Consider the following 20,361-nt stretch of genomic DNA (forward strand, 5'->3'; position numbering starts at 1 on the left):
AATATAGGGGGATGAATTATTTGTGCAGTACATCAAGCCACTTGATGACATTTGGTATCCATACAGAAAGGAATATACAGCTGGGAGGAGAAATAAGTTCTTTAATCTTTGCCAGAAATTAGAAATGGTTTAAACTCTTCCATAACTGTCCCACCCAATGGAATCCAAACACAGCAAAGAAATGACAATATTTAGAAAGTAATTAAAAATTATTTATCTTATCCTGTTTTATTAATTTTGTAAAATACAGCTAAAATAGGAGGGGTGCCTTTACATTTAAATTTCAGCATTTTCTGTGGCATGCAATTGTTTTAAAGGATTTCTGGCACTGTTATTAATGCAGATGTCAATAAACATGTATCTGATGTTTAAAAAGAAACAAGGCAAATCTTCAGTGTTTTGTCACTTATCTCCTATGGCTATTACACAACCATTAAGACTAAAGATAGGAAGATTTGACTAGCACAGTCAGCTGCTGCTCTTTCAAGGAAAGGGAACTAACTCAAGAAATAATTTGCAATGAACAGACAAATAATCAACCAGAGAAAATTACATTGCAAATGTAGCATAGCTTGGCAAAACTAAAAGGCTGTGCCAAGGTTTCTCTCTGCTACAGCCAAAGCAGCAAATTCCTCCTGGTCTAGATGAGGCCTTAGGGTATTAAAAATGTAACTGCAAAGTTTGATTATGCTAAATTTATATGAATTCAGGTGTTTGGGGCAAGATTTGCAAGCATCAGCCCACTACAAAATGTGAAGGCTGATTGGTCAATAGCAGGCAGTAGCTAAGCCCTTGAACACAGGGCTTCCACAGCCAATACCATTCTGCTGTTTCCAGAGCACTGGGACCACTGCTGACTGCTACACAGGACCTAACTGTTGTGAGCTACTGTGAAAATGAGATGAACATGTGCTGAGGTAGAAAGGTTTTCTAGTAAGAAATGTGACTATCTGATGGTACCAAAACCATTAAATTAATTAAATTAATTGATTAAAACTTATATTCCTGGGAAAACTTCTACACTGCCAGTGAATCAGAAATAGGATTCTGCTGCAAGGTCATGCTCAAATTATCTTCTTTGTATAGACAACAACTCATAAAACTTCATAAAACTTAATGAACTAAGTCTAAACCCTCCCCAGAAATGGGACTGACCCCATAAATTACTTTTCCCCAATGTTTGCAAATATTGGTTGAAATGAAAATTTCTTTGCCACATCACTCCTTCATTCAAGAAATTCTTGGAAATGTCTTGTCAATAAGGACAAAGGCAAACAGGAACAATGTCAGCAAACTCAAAAGAACCTCAGTAACTTAGCAGCCTTTAGTAACATTTTGAAGCAACCTGTGCAACCATAGTCCCATCATATTTATGTGCACAGATACTGCTGACCATTAATTTATATTCATATATAAATTGATATTGATATGTACATTATTTATATATCCATATATATACACATTAATTTAATGTATATATCAACTCAGTACATTTCCAGAGTATGTGCACAACTGAAAGGTAGCATCATCTTTCCTGACTTCCAATGAATTGCCATTTTCCCACCCACGTCACTCACAAGGACATGCAAAATAACTGCACTGTGATGTAGCCACCAATGTAAATGCCAGCTGATGTTTCTAGCTAGGCTATATACAACAATGCTGTATGCAGTAATGAGAAGGCTGCAAATTTTGAACATATTTCTATACTTATAAAAGCTCAAAACTCGTTACGCTGAATGCCTGGATACCCAAAAGTACCACACCACTGCAGCCTAGACTGTGACCAGGTAATTCAAAAGGCAGCTAGGCTGGTCACCTAAGCTCAATGCATACCTGTGGTCTGTCTGATAACTGAAGCCAAAAATATTAAGATTTAATGTTATAATTTTACCATTTAAACTAGCATCCATAAAATTATAACCTAATTACAATCTGATTTACATGGAAAAATATCAGTTGTATCTAAGAGGAAGAGCCAGAGCAGTCAAAGAACAAACTAAGTTATAAGAAAAAGAAATTTCCCCAAGGAGAGAGTTTCTGCAAACCCGCTCTGATAACACAAGCCACACTGCCAGAGTGTTCAAATTCAGCCCCATCTGATGGAGGCAATTAGAGCTTCAAGCCTGGGTCTTCTATCCATGCTTCAGTTCCAGTCTCTGCTTCATTCTTGTTTCTAACTCAGATCTATCAAAGACATAATTTTTCAGTTTTTGTTTTTGTAACAAGAGTGTCCTATAGGCTATCTGAGGGACTCTCATTCCTAAGGCCTTAAGAATAGAAGAATTATTTTCCTGACTCCCCAGTTCCTTTTGATACTTTTAAATCTTCAAATAAAAGTATATGGTGTTTCTCCTAAAAGTAAATGCTTGGGAATAAATACCATATAGCAATGTATCAATTTTTTTCCTCTATTCAAGCATAAAACACACACAATCCTGTCTATATCCCAGCTGAACTACCTGGATTTTGTTACAAGATAACCATTTTATCACATCAACAAATCTAAAAGATGCTTGGATAACATACAAACCCCTTTTTTCTTAAAAAAACCCAGAAGCTCTGTCTATTCATATAAGTCAGTACTTATCACTTATTCTGAGGAAGTAGACATAAATTCACAATAATGCCATTTACATGCAAATTTTATTTCTAAAGAATAATAATATTTTAAAATCACATGAATGTGAAAAATCACAAAAGATACACATTTTCATTTATCCTTGGAACCTATGACTGACCTCTATTTTCATTTAAATGCATATTTAATTTGATGACTTCAAATACATTCTCTCCTTTATTTGGTTTCTTATGAAATACAAGTACATTTGACCCAATACTTGTTTAAATTGTCACTTGAAGTTCATCAACACACTTTGTCGATCTACATAAAGGTCACCTAATTTACAAATGTCTCCTTTCTTAGAAGAAAATCTATAGCTGAATTACTCTATGCTGGCAGCTGTCCTGCCCACTTGGGGCTGAGAAGAGAGAATTTTTTAAAAAACCTAAAACCAGTAAAAGAGATGGGGTTGGAAGCATTCATCATGTAGCTTCTTTAAGGATTTCCTTCCTCCTGCATTATACCCCAACTTAACACTCACATATAGTTATCCTGGGAGTCAAAGACAGCTGAGCACTTATTTACATCAAGCCATTTACAGGTTCTTAGTGGATGATTAAATAAATTCCTTGCCTTTGAAAGGTTACTTTCAGTGGAATCCAGGGTACTATTTTAAGTGGATAGAGAATTCAGTCACTTTTAACAGTCAACACAAAGAAAAGAGAATACATTTGTTGTAGCAGATGGGCTAATTAATCCACAAGCAAGTTGTGAATGTTAAGTAAAGAATATATCTTTTCTCATGTAAACCATCATCCTGCCCTATTTGATTAAGTTTTTTCTTAATGAACACTCTCTCCCCCTGTCCCCAGCTATTGGACACACTGCAAAGTCTGGGCCACTTGTCAACATCTCCCCCAGAGTGACTAGTGGCCACTGCCTGGATCCCTGCCATCCCCTTTGGATTCTTGCTCTAAACCCAGCCACATGCAGAACTTCATCAGCATCAGAAAATAAACAAGGAAATGGGCTTTGTCTTTCATGCAAACATCAACTGACATTGGCCAGCTGCCACTTCTAATGCCAGCACCAGTGTACACAGCCTTATTCCCACACACACAGAGGTGGGCAGCAGAGGAGTAGGGACAGGACTAAATAACAAAACAGTGACTACAAATTTGTCAACACTTAAAATACATAGACAAATAGTTACGTTTTCTTCATGTTATGTGAGTGTGAAAAGAAAAGGTGAAGAAGTCTTCAATGAAGACTGCTTCCAGGATTTAACTGCCCGTGACTGAAAATTTAAACTGCCATGTCTGCCTTCTAACACTTTTCTGCTCTTGACCATTTAATGCTGGGCAGAATTTTTGAAACAAGAGAACCAGAAATACTGTAGTCTTTACTTTTTCCATATAAAGAGAAAAAGGAAAATAGCTGAAAAAAAAAGAAAAGAAAAAAGTATGTATAGTCATGTGAATGTAATCATCACAAAAGATGTTGCTTTAGCAGGTCTTGAGATAAGTTCCCATCCTCAGCAAATTCTGGCATATGCAAATTTAAGTTTAAGATCAGCTCTGCTGAAGTAAAATCTTTTAAGGCACTCCATTTATTCAGTAAAGGCCATGGGAAGAATAACTGAGGTGTTCTGCAAGAGCAGAGATGTCTAGACACACAGCTCTCCCAGCTAAATGACGGAGATGCTGTCTGACATGACGATGGAGTTCACACAAGGCTCATTGTCCTAGGAGATTTCAACACCCATGCAGAAGATGCCCCTGACCTGACAGGTGCTAAATCTGCTCTCATCACAGCAGTCTCTTCACCTTCAATCTCTCACCCTAAATACACCCAGGCTACCATTCCCTGGGTGCATCCTTGGACAGCAGACTGGCACAAAGATCAAACACTGTCCTTAAGTTTGACCAGTCCTTCTTTAGGACAGGAATTTGAGCCCTTCCTAAACGCAGGCAACAGGGAAAAAAGGACAAAAACGTATCTGCTCCCTCCCAAACTTACAGCTTTTGGCATACAGAAACTCCAGAAAACTTCTGCTGCTGAGAGCCAACAGCTGTGAGGTTTCCTGGGCAGGACAGGCTGGCACTGCATGTGAGCTCCCAGTGACACACATGCTGGAGAGGGCCCTGTGAGTCTTCTGCTAACACAAATGTGATAGCTCTTCCACAGAAAGGGCATTTGACACACTGACATTTTAGGTTACAGTTTAGTACAAAGTCACATTTCTTCAGCAGGTTAATCTGAAAGGTAGCAAATTCAGCCATTATCCAATACCGCTATCTAGGTCAGGGTTCATGCAAGTTCAGTAAAGGGACAACTTTTATTATGCTGCTTAATGTCATTTTTTCTTCCTTGGCCAGATGAGTTAAGCAACTCTTGTTCCAATTTGATCCTTTGCTGCCCTGACTGTGAAATCTTGTCATCCTCCCTAAAAGCTACACAAGCTGCTGAATGTGCAGGCTCTGGTGGCTTCCCTCAAGCTGAACTACAGGCTTATAACAAGAATTACATTTCTATTACCTGTAGAGCTGAGGTTTGTGCTGTTTGATAGCTGGTTTGTGCAGTTGGTTCAACAATAATGGGTAGACTCAGGCAATACCCAGTACTCCAGCTTTCTGTGCATCTCCATGTGTAACCAGCACATAACTTCTATTTCCCAGTAATTAGCAGAAATCTACCATGGCTGGAAAGCATATGGATAAGCCTTTATCTGAGCAAGACAAAATAAATGTTACAAAAAGTAGGAAAACATAAAAATATACCTATTCCCACTCTGTAAATTTTCCTCTCAGAGGGAGACAACCCAGTGACTTCTTGGCAATTTTGATCATTTAAACAGCAGTTGTCAGAAAAAAAGCACCCTCCTTTCAGCTGATGTCAAGATGATGCTTCATTTTGTCAGAGTTGCTCACTGAGATCAGTGCATCTGTGGGCAGGTCTGAGGTTCTGAGAGAACTTCTCTCTATGAAGGACATGACATATTTTGGAAAGACTCCAGCAAAGAGCTAGACACTGCCTGGAAGTATTGCCTAACAAGCTATCCTAGGAAATTCAGAAAATGTTTTAAACTGGAATAGAAAAAATGTCCCAGGCAAATGTACAAACAGTTCTCATCACATCTGCACTTAATACAGCAAACTAGTGAGAAAGGTAATTAACACCTTGCGCTTGTGAAACTTTGGTTCTGCAACAAATAGAAACTCAGTGTCTTTTTTCTTCATGATTTTCCCTTCTCTACCCAGCCACCTCTAAATAAAACAAAACAACTGCTAGAAGCATCTCCCAAAATTCTGTGCTCAGAATCATGCTCCATGTTCTGAAAAAACATTCAAGTCTGTTGTAAGCAAAGCTATCACTGAAGATCCCCCCAACTTTGGGAGGAAGTTTGGGGTTTTGAATCCCCAGTGTATTGACTGCCTAATTACTTTATTGGTATTGAGTATAGGAAATGGATTGTATTTTAGATGTGTGCCTGCTTCTAGCTGGCTGGGTGAGGCACACTGATCATTCACTACAAATGTCTGTGAGCATTTCAATATCCTTAACACTGGGACATTTCCATCCCTAAAGATTGTGTGGTTCTGGGCCCTCACCTTGGGACATCTCTTAAAAACCACTTGGATGCTACAATTCACATCTCCAGGATAACTATCCCTGCTCCAACAAGTTTTAAATCACTACTCAGCAGCTTTAATTTGTAGGCAAAATGCAAACTTAATTTCTGCACTTCATAACATGAGGCTTGGCAGTCGGTGTAACTGGAGAACATTTCCTCTAAACCATCACTGTGTTTTAGAGCAATGCACATCTTGCAAAGAACCTTTCAAGTTCTTTAATGCTGATGGCTAACAACATCAGAACAGCTCAGAAAGTCCAGCTCAAAAAATACAGCAAGAGCTCAGAAAAGATTCACTTCAGTTTTGAAAGAGAGAACATATTATCTACAATTCTCTTGGTTTGTGTTATCTGTATTTGTCTTGTGAGTGAAATGAAATCACCAAATTAAATTCAAGAATTAATGCATTAGTTTCAGAGTGAGCTGCCTGGAGACAACTGCTGGTAGACACGTATTTGTGATCAGCTGTTGCTTTTTCCAACTCCCTCAATCTGCCCAGCAGACCTGTGACTAGTTGCAATCACATCATCATTCTTGCATGATTTTCTAGCTTGTATTCCCAGCCTCATTCCTCCTTCCCTTGCTTTGCTGCATCTGTTCTCTCTCTTAGGCTGTCCGCTCTTCTCACTCTGCCTTTTTTTTTTCAGTGCAGGCCCTTATTTACTCCTTAGGACCCTCACGCCTGCTGATTCCAGAACCTTCCATCTTTCCTTTCCTGAACTCTTCTCTACAAAGGCCTCCCACTGCCCTCTCACTGAACCTGTCCCCTCCCAGCAGGCTGGGAATGCTGGCACTTGCCATCCTCCCAGAGTGACAGCTGGAGAGCTGAACACTCATGAGGTCTGCCTTCACCAGCACCTCCTGGTACCAACATGAATGCTCAACTAACCCAGATGGTAATGTAGCAAGGCTGGGGTATATTTACTATGCAAATTGCTTTTAATATTGACAAACAGTTTTTCTGATGATATTAAGATTCTGCCTGAGGGCAATAAAGACTAAACTAGCTGTGGCATGCATAAAATACGTTGTGTTACTTCTTGATTCAATTAGAACATCATTTATTACATTAATCATTGCAAACTTTCTCTATTTGAGGATAGGGCATTAAATAAATCTCTCAAGAGATCTACCACATGCAGCAATTCTTTGATGATGGGGAAAAATACAATCAAAGGCTAGTGTGTGCACTCAGAATGAACACTTTTTATCTCTAAGCCTTTACACGGAATGTTATAGTCTCCTGTGAACTTCATGGTGTCTCTGCTCTACCACAAGCTCACTCTCCATTTTCTCTTACAGGGTATGTACTTTTCTCAGAGAAGAGGCTCTTCAAAAGGTAATTGCCATTAAAGTTTTAGGACATCAAATTAATGACATTCTTTAATCATCTGCAATTCCCAAAGAATAATGAAAGAGGCTGAATGGCAGATTTAGGACTCTAAATAATGTGTAGTCATTTTTCCTTTTAGGGAATCATACTCTACATTTCACTAACAGAAAAGTTTCTCTTTCACTTGTTAAAAAAAAAAACAACAAACAACCACCCTTCCATGAACTCAGTCACTGCTGGCATCGCCACATGAATGTTACACTTATCACTGTCATAACAATTCATCCACATGCAGACGACTGGAGCTCCTGGTCTTCTCTGAACTGAGTAGTTTAAAAAGATAGATGGCTGCCTTCTGGCTAATTGTGGGAGTTCTTTCATTACTATAAAAAGACTTATTATATCTCAAGTGACTTTATAAGCAGTGAATAATGAGACTTAAAGTCTTTGGAAAAGAGTCCACTGATCAAATGCTGGGATAACTTATGGGCACAGTGACCTTTTCCTCAGTGAGATACTTCAAACTGCTGCTGTTGGCCCATTATTAAAATTCCCCATTTAAGGCATGCAGTTAAGCCCAAGGCAGACTTTATTTTTTTTAATTTTTAAATTCAATTTAAGGTAGCACAGCAAGTCCTATATCTCTCCCAGCGTGGAGGAGTAACTCCTGGCCGCTCCAGCTGTGCAGGAGCAGGACAGATGGCTGCAGAAGGGCAGGCAGCTGGCTGGGTCTCACCGCCCTGCTTCTGACAGCACTGCTGGCACCAGGAGCCTGCACCCCATGTGCCACAGCACTCCTCACCCCAGCAAGGGAGCTCCCTTCTGCCAGCATGTCCACCAGCAAGCACCAGGACCCTGGGCTGGCTCCTATGATGCTGCAGAGAGGAGCAGCGACAGCCCATTGCCCTCAGTCGATCTGGTACATTGAGTTTGGCCCTGGCCAGGAGTGTGCCAGCACTGCACACTGCAAAACTGCAGAGACTCAGAGCACTGAGCCAGGTCTTTGGCTGATACCCTGGTGAGTTCCTGGGTCTGTCACACATCCAGCACAAGCCAATGTCCTGCTGGGGTGCCACACACACAAAGTGCTAAGGTTAGAGTGATCTCTAAACACACCTGCACTTGCTTTTTTAATGAGCATACAACAGACTGGCTCTGCTTTAATATTAATTTCTTACTGTGCATTTGTTTCAATTTTGTCTTGAAGAAATAGAAAAGGTTCCTCCTCTTTGGAAGCAGAACTTGGAGAGTTGCTTTCATTATTTTTCCATTTTTCTCTTATGCTGTCTTGAAACTAATTTGACACTGTTGTTCTCCATTGATTTTCATGGCTTTATTCCAGAACAGGCATATTGGCAATTCTTTTGGCATAACAGTACTTTCAAAAATTCATTCCAGAGTTTTACAGGACTAAATATTTAAAAAACACTTTTGACAAGCTCACATGTATTTAGATTTTCTCAGTCGTATGGGCTGACAAAACAACAGACACATTAACTTCATCCTGCTTCTGGAACATGGCAACTTCCTAGATCTTTTTTTCAAAGAAGAAGAAAATTAATTCAGAGGAACCACTCATTTGATAAAACAATGCAAGTAATGGGGCCTTACCTGCTATTCAAAAGTTCATCTGATGCTTTTGTACCAGAAAGTTCCCTGTAGCTTTTAGGAACGCTTAGCAACAATTTTTGTTGAGCATCAAGAATGCAGCTGTAAACTTCTAGCTACACACAATGAACACAAAAGAAACTACATATAGACACATAGAAAAGAAATCTGATGAAACATAATTGTGACTTTCTTCCCTTTTGTTTCTCTTTCTCCTACTTTGATTCCTCTTTTAAAGACTATTTATTCATGTAGGATTACTTCAGTTTTTTACTGAGTGATGACTTGCTGTGCTGACACAGAAATAAGTTACCTCTTTCAAAAGTTTATTTGCTGCATTCTTTTTTAGCAGAAAAATTATAAAGGATGTGAATATTAGTTCCAGCTTAATTCTACCGTATTTAGACAACACCATGACTGTGTACACATCTTACTAGAGTAAGAGCTGCAGCTCTTTTCTGGCTAAAAATCAATTGCAGCTGCTATTTCTGTCCCAATGTTTCCAACTCTATTCCTCCTTCTAGAGTCTTTCTCCATCCTCTCTCCCTATCTCTGCCTTCCTTCACCACTTCCTTCCTGTGTTTTATTCCAGCTGCCTCTTTGGCTTCCATCCCATATCTTTCACTTGTTCCTTTGACTCCCTTTATCTTCTTGGATTTGGTCTCTGCAGTGTTAGAAACAGCAGCGACCACTACTATTAATGGCTGTGATATTTAACACCTGCAAAGGGAATCTTTCCCTGAATGAAGTCTACAGGAAGTCCCTTCATACAGGCTTTAGGAGAGGATGAAGTAGCTGACTCATTTCTCCAATGTACTCTCAAAAAATCAGCAAAGGGCAATATCTGAGGAAGTTCATGCAAAGCTCACCAGTTTTCTTTTCCCAGGCAATTCCAGGTGTATTGCAAGGCTATCAGAGCTGCTGTTCCAGCTCTCCAAGGCATGTCAAGGCTGTTAAGGCTCAAATGGCTGAAAAATACATCAGTGAGCTTATGCAGTGCTGGTAGCCAAGGCTGTGCTGTTGACTGGCCACAGAATACATTGCACCATTGCCTTGCAATACCACAAATATCACTGAAATACAAATATATTTTGAAGAATCTCTTGTGTTAACTCTTCAGGAAAAAACCTGGCCTTTGGATACATGTTGGCAGTTCTTGCTGCTTTCAATTGCCTTGCACTGACATCAGATGGTGCAGTTTAGCATAGAGAGCAGAAAAGACCTTTAATTATCAGGAACAGAGTCATTCTAGAGTCATTCTTTCTGCTCAGAGAAACAGAATTTTACTGTAATATGAAATTAAATTACCTGACAAGCTTTTGATAATCTTAAAAGCAACATGAACAACTTACTTAAAACACTGAAAAGAATATTGCAATCTACTATACTGATGTATTCGGAAAAAAAAAATGCCTAGGCAAAGCAAGTATTTTTGGTTGTAGAGTATCAAGCACCACAGAGCCCCAAAGCAAGTAGGGCCTTCTAGATATTGCTGTTGTAAAAATAATGATTATACATCTATGCTGAGAATTCAGACAATGAATTATAATGGGACATAAATTAAAATAGACATGCTTTAAAATAAGGTTTATGGCCTAGACAATGAAAATACTTTAATCATGGCACATTGGGGGATATCAAGACAACGGCAATGTCATCTTTGTTTTGTCTCAGGAAGAAAAAGTCCTTTTAATAAGAGGTTTTCTTTTTGCAATTTATATGATATTTCGTAACATAAAAAGATAGATGCCACTGAAAGAAGAAATAGGGCCCCTTAATTTTTATATTATATATCAGAAAAGAAGTGTTAGGTGCACATGAAATCCTGATGGCAATATACAGATTAAATACAGAGGATTATTTTATAAAGGGAGATGTAAATTCCATATGTGCTTATAATAAAATTATTAAGAGTAGACTATCTAGAAATGCTTTTAATAAGTTATAAAAATAGCATAGTGTTTGTAAAAACAAATTTCCTGGGCAAACAAAGACATTTCACCAAAATCAATAACACTGAAATGCTTCTCAGCTGAACTTCTTAACTAAACCTCACAGATTTTAAGATGTCATATTTGTCATCTTACCATGACCCGTGCATTGAAGAGTTTGTTTACACTAACTTTGGCGAGTTTCTTCAGCAGGAGACAAGAAACTAGTAAAATATAAAATATCTGCGCTGTGCACAAGTATAGCCTGGGAGAGGAGCGGCTGACGAGCAGCGCAGCTGAAGCGGATCTGGGCGTGCTGGCTGACAGCAGGCTCAGTGTGAGTCAGCATTGTGCCAAGAGGGCAAACCCCATCCTAGGGTGCATCAAACACAGCTTCACCAGCCTGTCAAGGGAGATGATTATCCTGCTGCATTCAGAGCTGGTGCAGCCTCACCTGGGGTACCTCCATGCAGTTCAGGGCACCAGCATTTGGAAAGGATGTGAAGGTACTTGAATGTTGCAGGATGGCAGCAAAGCTAGTCAAAGTGCTGGAAGAAAAGTTCTATGAGAAGCAGTCTAGTACTCTGTGTTTGTCTAGTTTGGAGAAAAGGAGGATGGGCACCAACCTTGTTGCTCTCTACAGCTCCTGAGAAAGGGGAGAGGGCAGTGTTGATCTCTTTAGTATGCAGTCACAGGACACACGGCAATAGTGCAAAGCTGCACCACAGGAGGTTTCTGTACTTTGTGGTCAATCTGTACAGATTGTGGTCACACATGGGCACAAGCTTCCTAAAGAGGTGTTGAATGCCCCACACCTGTCCACATTTAGGAGGCATTTGAGCAATGCCCTTAACAACATGCTTAAATTTTTGGTCAGCCCTGAAGCTGTTAGGCAGTTGGATTAGATGATCATAGTAGGTCACTTCCAACTGTAAATATTTTATTCTATTCTAGTCTATTCTCATAGAAACAAAAATATGATGTTGCGACATCATACTGCAACATCAGCTTGTGAAATTTTTGTTTGTTCTTTAAATAGGAGGCAGGTAGGGAGCAACAGCATAAGCTTGCAACTGGATCAATAAATTGTAGTGAAGTACAAATTTCAACCAAGTCTTATGCGTTCTAACAGCTCAGGTGTACTGGATTCAAAGGCTTCCTCTTGGTTTATTTGTTGAAAAGGTTATGTTTTAGAACATCTCAGTTGAAGAAAAGTGTATTTTTCCCCTTGAATTTAAAGCCAAGGGGGCTCCTATTTCAAAATCCACATCATGTAGGACTTGAAAGTAGCTTTCTTGTTACTGCTGATAGATTCTTTAAGAAAGCCATGTTTCTTTAAACTTTCATGGTAAGCTGGCTTTACAAGCTAGTAAAGTAAAATGTCATAGAATAAAATTATTGGTGAAAAGAACCGCATCTGAAAAGCAGAGGCTTCCAATAAATTGGGAAATGTCTGAAGCCAGCTCAAAATGGCAGGGCAAAATTTAAACAAACCTTCCCCACCCAAGGAGAGGCAGACAGGCATAAATCATTCCCAGCAATCAATTCTGCTATTTGAATTCATGCTGACACTTGTTGGGCTCGGTTGCTGATGTGGAACCATGGCAGAAAGGCCAGGCCACCGGGGAAATTTGGCCAGCCTCCACATCTGAGAGTGAACCACCCGACTGCAGGTCTCCAACCCTTCTATTGCTTTTCTTTGTTCCAGGCATAAACGGTTTTGTCCACTGTGTTTCTCTTTATCTGCCACAATAAAGAAAATTCTTTGATTACTATTCATATAAGAGATGGGAAATACTGGAATGGTAGGTTGCTTTTCAGGCAGACAGCTTTAAGAATAAACCAGCCAAGTGAATATTCATGATTCTGTTTCTCACTGTGGCTACTTTGCAGTTAATTATTGATATTGCTAGACAATAAAGAAAACATCTGAGAAAAGGGGATGTAGGTTTCTAATTTGTGAAAATTCTGTGAAAATTCAATATTTACATACATTGCAGACAAATAGGCTCTTAATGAAGATTCTCAGAGATTTTCGTAGAAAATAATTTGCATACTGACCTTGAGTGCCTTCATTAATATCAAATGGAAATATCATCATACTCTTGTCAGTGTGTAAGGCTCACCAAAATGCAGTCAAGGTAGCCAGTGCTCACAGATATTCACAACATGCATTTTTAATCCCTCCTATCCCTCCAAACCCTACCCTTAGAAAAATCTAGAAATGGCGAGGTCAGGTACCCAGCTTCACCCTACTGATGTTGCAGTCAGTGGAAATAAGCCGCAGGCCAGCCATCACATCCTGTACGTCACACAGCTCTACTGAACGAGAGAGGAATTACTTGGATTGTGACACTGTGATCTCAGAGAGGGCAATGCCATCCCATCTGACATCCTCGTGCGTGATCAGCAGCCAAGGTGCACGAGCACCAAAAGTTATCAGCATCCTCATTTCACCTTGAATTATTTGGGTAGGAGGAGGTACAGGGTTCCTCAAGGCCTGTCAGCAGGAGATGCACATGGTCCATGGGGCAAGCCAAGAGCCACTGTGCACAACAGCCTGGAAGCAAACTCAAAATGCGCTTTTAGAGCTGCTGTCAAAGCCCTGCAGTTAAGCAGACATATCTCCCTATTAGGTCTATGCTTCTGCTCCAGGCCCAGGACAGTCAGACAAGCTTCTTAAAAAGTTAAGTCAACTAATAGAACACAGGATTTTCCCTCTTCCTTAAAAAATGAGGACAGAATGGATAGGGAGCAGTAGGAGCTGCAAATTGACACACTAGCCTAACATAAATTGTCTGCCTAGAAACCAGAAAAGCTGAACTGAGCCTAACTGTATGAAATCACATATTTCACTCTTCAAGGCAGTCTTTCCATCAGGTTCCTGGACATTTTGGAATGCAAGAAATGACACACTGCTTTCTGAAGCTTTAATTTAAAGTAATAAAATATAATCTAACCACCTATCAAATAGGGCAGGGTTTAAGGAGTTAAGTATGCGGTTAGGTGAAGGTTACTCTTCTGAAATGCTTACACCCTCCCAGTCAAATGGGTACAAGAGCCATTTTAAAATCTCACAGTAGCAGAACAAATGGGAGAAATAATGGGCCTAGTCTCATCCTCTTCCCTCTTCTTATTACACTCTAATTACTGTATTTCCATAAAACATGACTTGTTATGGCATGTCTCTTTTTTCTCCACTTTCTTGCCTCACCATTTAGCCTTCTCCCCTCCTCCCCTCCTTTTCCCACCCAGGGCTCCCAGTCCAGCTGAAGCCATCTGTATTTCAAAAAGACATTAAGCATGTCATTAGGAAATGGCAGGTGAAGTTTGCTGATATTTTTGCAAATGTCACTAATAAAAGTATTAAATAAGATCACTGCAAAGACAAACTCTTCTGGAGTTCCAGCAGTAACCTCTCCCCAACCTTTCACTTTCCTTTTTAGTGCTACATGTAGCTAGATACACCTACAGAGTGAACTCCAGGTCCTCCTTATGACAACTTATCTAAGCGCTTCTCTTCCAGTTTAGCTAACATTTTCCTTTATAGTATCAAGTCAGATATTTTTGTTTATCTGAAGCCCAGATAAAGAGGACCTACCACATACTCTTTGTCAAGATAAGGCATTTTCTAATCAAAAAGACTATCAGGTTAGCCTGGCTTTGCAACCATCCACCCCTGTTAGTCTGTGATTCCTTATGCTGTGCTTACCCTTTGCCTTCCCTAAGTGTAATCATCCTTTTCTTCTAATTGTACTTTAACGCCTTCACACTGTGTATTATGAACCTAAAGACTGGCCAATCCCATAATGATCCTAAGCATGGGGACACCATTTAATTTTATTCTATGAACTCCTCCATGCTAAACTAGATTAACAAATCTTCCTATTTGTCCTGGCTGCTGTTTCTCTCAACACTTGTGAGCCTCCTGCCTCACGGTTTTGCCAGAATAACTACTTCTGGAGGTTATCTGAAAAAACTGAATCACTGAAACACTGAATCACTGAAAGATCTTGCTTTGAAAATAATCTTTATTAAAATGTTAGTGTTATTTACCATACAGACAATTGCTTTCTCTCTCCACATTACCCATGGTCCCCTCAAATCCCCTCTCCTTCCCTTCACCCTTCAGGTGCTTTTCCCACCCACTCAAAATATGGACCTGTGCAAATTCTTCTGAGAGGTTTATAAACCTTTCTATTTGACACTTATTGTAACTCCCCAAAAGGTAGAAAATCTTCAAAATGGTCAGACTTTGATAAAATGACTACTTTCCTGGACACAAGGCACAGGCAATGTGCAGTAGAGCCAGCCAGATCTTCAAGTTGATGAGGAGGATAGAAATGGCTCTTTAGTATTAAATACCTCACATTTGTGTGAATATTCTTTCAATTTACTAAACGGCATTAACTTTTGCTAAAAGGCAAAAAAAATCAGATATTAAAATAAAATCAGTAAAAGACAGGAAGAGAACAATTCAAAATGCTGAAAAATTATAAAAATTTACTACTATGGCATTTGTTAATCCAGGGAGAACATATCTATTAATAGATAGTAATATTCAAGGGTGTTGTAAACCTATTTCCCAGGATGAGGTCTGATTTATAGTCTTGGACAGAAATAATTCTTCCCATGTCTTATAAAAACAGAAAAAAAGCTTTCACTCAGCATGGTTTCAAGTTACACAAGTAGAACACAGTGGAGACGCTACTGCCTCTTGATGCCTTCTGTAAGTTAGCTCAAAGATGGCTTTATTTTTTAGAGTAATATTTTACAGGCTGTTAATCCAGAAAGTGGATTATTGCCTTTGGGTATTTTGTGAAAAAATAAAATAGAAATCAACGGAGGTATTTCATTTATTACAGCTGTTGCTGTGCATGGGCAATCATTTTTTTCCCCTAATATATTAGGCTTCTCTGCACTAGAACTTCCTGAAGCAGCTTCACTAACATAGTTCACTCTAAGCCCCTTAGAGGCTGTCTTGTCAATTATCTGTGAATTTAGAAAGACTTACACAAAAGATCATAATGAACTGGGTTTGAAAGGGACTGTAAAGGTGTAAGGTACTGAATACTGAAGCTTAGAACAGCTATGGTGGAGATATGTATTGTGCCAGGTCTTGCACTCAGACAATAAATGCTTTTTCATTTAAAAGTTATGTTAAAAAAAAAGGTGGAAGCGGAGTTGTGAATTGGACGGGACAGAACTGGAAATGTCCAAGTTCTGCCTTTATCACTGGCATAGCCTTGTCATCTTTGCACAGTAACTTAACCTTACTTAACTGTATTTTAATACTTCACTGTATTTTGACTTTTTCCCTCCCTGCTGTTATGCTGAAGATAGTTGACTTCTACTGTAACTTCAGTAATAAACTGTTGATTTAAAAAAAAATAGAGAATATAATTATTTTTCCATATTTGCAGACAACCATCCCCAAACATGATGCATACTTGTTACACCACACCTCAGAAGTGCTGTGTGGCTGATTGCATGTTTGCAAAGCACCTCTGAACCTCAAAAAACAGCACATTCACAAAGTAAATTGTAATAAGGACAGATGTTGGAATTTGATAACAGCTGCAGCAACAGCACAAAGCAAAACCAGGCAAAAGTCATGACTGATATCTGACCCTCATTCATACATCTCCAAATGTCACCAATGTTTCAGACTGGTACCAAGAGGGGATCACGGCACAGTGTTAGGAGAAGTAGGACAGTTCTTGTGCCAGCATATCTGCATTTCCAATCGATTTGACAGCTGAAGAACTCCATTCAAGGTCTGCACATTAGTTGTCAGATACAGATGTAAATGGCTTGCAGGTACAGCTCCTGGAAATGATGATGACTGCAAGGAATTACTCCCAGTGTGAGCACTTTGCATGACTCCATCAAGCTCTGCCTCTGGCATATTCCTTCAGCAGCAGGCTGGCACCAAAACCAGATGTGCCCTGAGGTTTCTGACTCAGCCTCAGTAACACAGTGGATAGAAGCAGAGTTAGCCACAAAACAGGGTCTCTGTGTACAGCTGGGTCAGGACACTGCCACACTGGTTTGCTTTTAACTTGTGACATGTAGCATATGCCTGTTTGTGCCTGGAGTCTGCTCTTGGTCACATGGCATGAGAGAGGCTTTTAAACCACCATTCACAGGATGTTTGACATGTTCAGAAATTCCCTTCTGTGTCAAAATAATAAAGTGGAGAAGCCCTCAGAATAAATAGGAAAAAACTAGAATATATGTACTTGTATACACTGATTAACCCCATGGAATGCACATGTAAAACAAGGCTTGTGAATGCAAAATCAATCTTAATTTAAAAAAAAAAAGTTTTGTGAAAAAAAGTTAGAGGTGTATTTGATAGGAGGCGAGTATTGTTGCCTGAAGTAGAATGATATTTATAGACCAAAATGCACAAAACTGGAACGTTGTTTTTGTCAAGTACAAATTAAGCTAATGTACCATTAAGAGCTAGAGGCTCATATACATTAAAATCATGAGGTTAGGACACAGACTGTGCTATGACAAACTAACTGTGCAGATATGATAGGGATGATCCAGCATCCAGCTAGGATCTTGAAAAGTAATTTGCTTCTTCTCCTGTGGCATATTTAGGATGAGCCTTCTGAATACTAATATTACTCCAAACCAAGACGCTCTTTCATTTATGTGAAAAGAACTAACAATTGGTAAAAATAACAAAAAGACATGAAGCCTAACGGGAGGTGAGGCACTACTTCTGGAGACAGTACGTATCATTTTGTTATGATGCACAGCTCTTCTGTGGATTTTTGTAGGAGCTCTTTGCTTTCTCAATCCCATTGGAAAACTCAGCCCTAACTTTTTTCATGAATCATGAAAGAAAACATAGCCCCAAGCCACCTCCTAGCTGCACAACAATCAGTTCAACAAAACAGCAGTGAGATGCAAACTGCCAGACAGCACAGAGAAATTCCCAGACTTTTCAGGACAGCCAACAAGAGCCAATACCTCTAGAAACAAAGACAAGCTGCACACTGAAAAGCAAAGGCCTCCATCTCTCTAAGTCTCTGCTGCTGGTTTTTTTACCATGTGTGGCTGCTATGTTGTTTTCCACATTTGCTTCATCAGAACAATTATCATCTGCAGCCTTTTGAAATTATTTTCCAAAGATAAAACAATTATGTCAAGGACTACTAAAAGCTCTTCACTGTTCCATAGCTGCACAAATTACCTTGTATTTCAGATGATTTTATGTACATTTAATCACTACAGATTAATTAGATGGCATACAGCAACCAGCAAAACCGAAGAGCTAACCTCAGTTTAAGTACACATGCAGTTAACTTGTGGCTTTTTAGAACAATTTTAATTAAAAGTTCTAGAAAAAGCATCCAGCTGAAACTATTGGGAGCTTTGGGATGGGCTTTGCATAGTTAATAATTTTATATTTAATCAAAGCAGCCTTTGGCTGTAATAAAAATCTATTTTCCTCTGGTAATAAATATAGTAATTCTGTGAAACAGAATACATAATTTACAAAATTTCATATGTGCAGAAGATCCATGCAGAAAAGAGATCATTGCAATCCCAACCTTCAGAGAGCAGGTTGTTTTCCTTTTAAATATGCAAGACTATTTTGAAATCAGCTTTAAATATTATGCCGTAACATCAATTTCTGAAAAAGATGACCAAAGTGCCTCGGATTCCTCCAGAAGAGGAAGAATAATCTAAAGTGACAGTAGTTTTGAATGAGGCTGACTTTTCCAGTGAACCATGGAGAGAATGCAAGAAATGTCCCACCAGCTCAGGCCGACCAGCTCCATCTTTGTAGCTTGCTTCCAGCCATGGCAGCGGCAAATGCTGTTCAGAGAGAGCACCTGAGGCCAGGCTGGCAACCTGTTCCCATGTACCCTCCCAGGCACTCACAGGATTTTGCAGACCATCCTTTAAAAATGTCAGTTGCACAGAGAACCTGAAAAACAGCCTTTCTCACTTTGTTTCTACATAGGACAGTGTAATAGCTGGCAGATTTCCAGCTCTAGCCAGCCTGGCCAAATGCTGGGATTTGATCCATGCAATCAGATGAAAACAGCCCATTAATACAATATAAACCTTCCAGCTTTGTGAGTCACAAAAACACTCATCTGTCTACTTACACAGTGACAGCCAAGAGCTGCTACAGCATCTTTTCTGCTGGAGACTTCCTTTCATTTATATGACACAAATTCCCAGTTGTGCTGCTGTAACATGTTTTTCATGTGGTCCTGCACTGAATTATCTCCACTCCTTTATACTGGGTAGATGCAAATTTAAATAAAATAGCTACATTAATATAACATGATGCATCTTCTGCTCCTAAAATATCTAATGTTCTAAAATAAATAACAGCTTTGACTCTGCTTTCTTAGATGGGTCAGAATGCAAAGCATTTTTGCTGCATTGAAATAGTTTATTCATTTGTAGTTGTCAAAATACTTAAAATACTTTCTTACCTTTTTTTTCAGTTAACACAAGAGACTGACTAGAAAATTATTGGCCTGATGCACCTTCCTGATACAATAAATTGGCAAACAGATTAGTTATTGATCTGGTAGCAAACGTATATTGATGAATATAAACTAATTGGGGAATTAGTGTTGAAAATGAAAATGAATGTTTAATTTATAATATATGTGTAATATTGTGTGTATATGCACGCACTAATAACCTCTGGTCATTATGACTGAATTGCAGTAAATTTACAGATCCTTGCTTCACATAAACACATTCCAGTACAGCTGATCTGCATAGATTTTGGGAGAGTTTATTACAGAGAGACTAGCCATAAGTGCTTTCCTGTACTAAAACCTAATGCTGCAGCTCTCTTTTGTTGCCTTGTTTTCTACTTTCTGTGGGTATTACAAGTATCAGCTCTTCCTGATAGTTGTGCAAACACAGTCTTCATCAGCATGTTGCACAGATTCAAGATTGTTAAATTGGCAGCAGAAAGTTTCTCGAAAGCCTTTCCCAAGGACCTCACTTCATGGCCTGCTCTTCTAGCCAGACACAAAAAACTTAGGTGCTGCAGTCAAATAGTTTAAACACATCTCTTAACTCATTTCTACACGTCAGCAGTATGTTGTCTAAAGTGTTTACATCTCAGATGCACTTTGTCTAAAGTACCTATTGCAAAAGTATAGAATTTGAATGATGTTTCAGTAAAAGTGTGAAACACATTTAAGTATAAATGCTCTTATTGCCTTACAAGATTTACAGTTAGGCCTTTTTTCCATAGCAAATAGCCCTAGTCATAATCAGCTTGTTCATTAGTTTA

General features: G+C 39.1%; 1 protein-coding gene across 2 annotated transcripts in view; it reads right to left on the bottom strand.

The window, feature by feature from the left end:
• The window catches only part of LOC131591912 (PDZ domain-containing RING finger protein 4-like), a 240,161-nt gene that overhangs the window by 40,060 nt on the left and 179,740 nt on the right, over positions 1–20,361 (bottom strand). The window lies entirely within an intron of this gene.

The sequence above is a fragment of the Poecile atricapillus genome, chromosome W, assembly GCF_030490865.1.
Source record: "Poecile atricapillus isolate bPoeAtr1 chromosome W, bPoeAtr1.hap1, whole genome shotgun sequence".
Taxonomy (NCBI): domain Eukaryota; kingdom Metazoa; phylum Chordata; class Aves; order Passeriformes; family Paridae; genus Poecile; species Poecile atricapillus.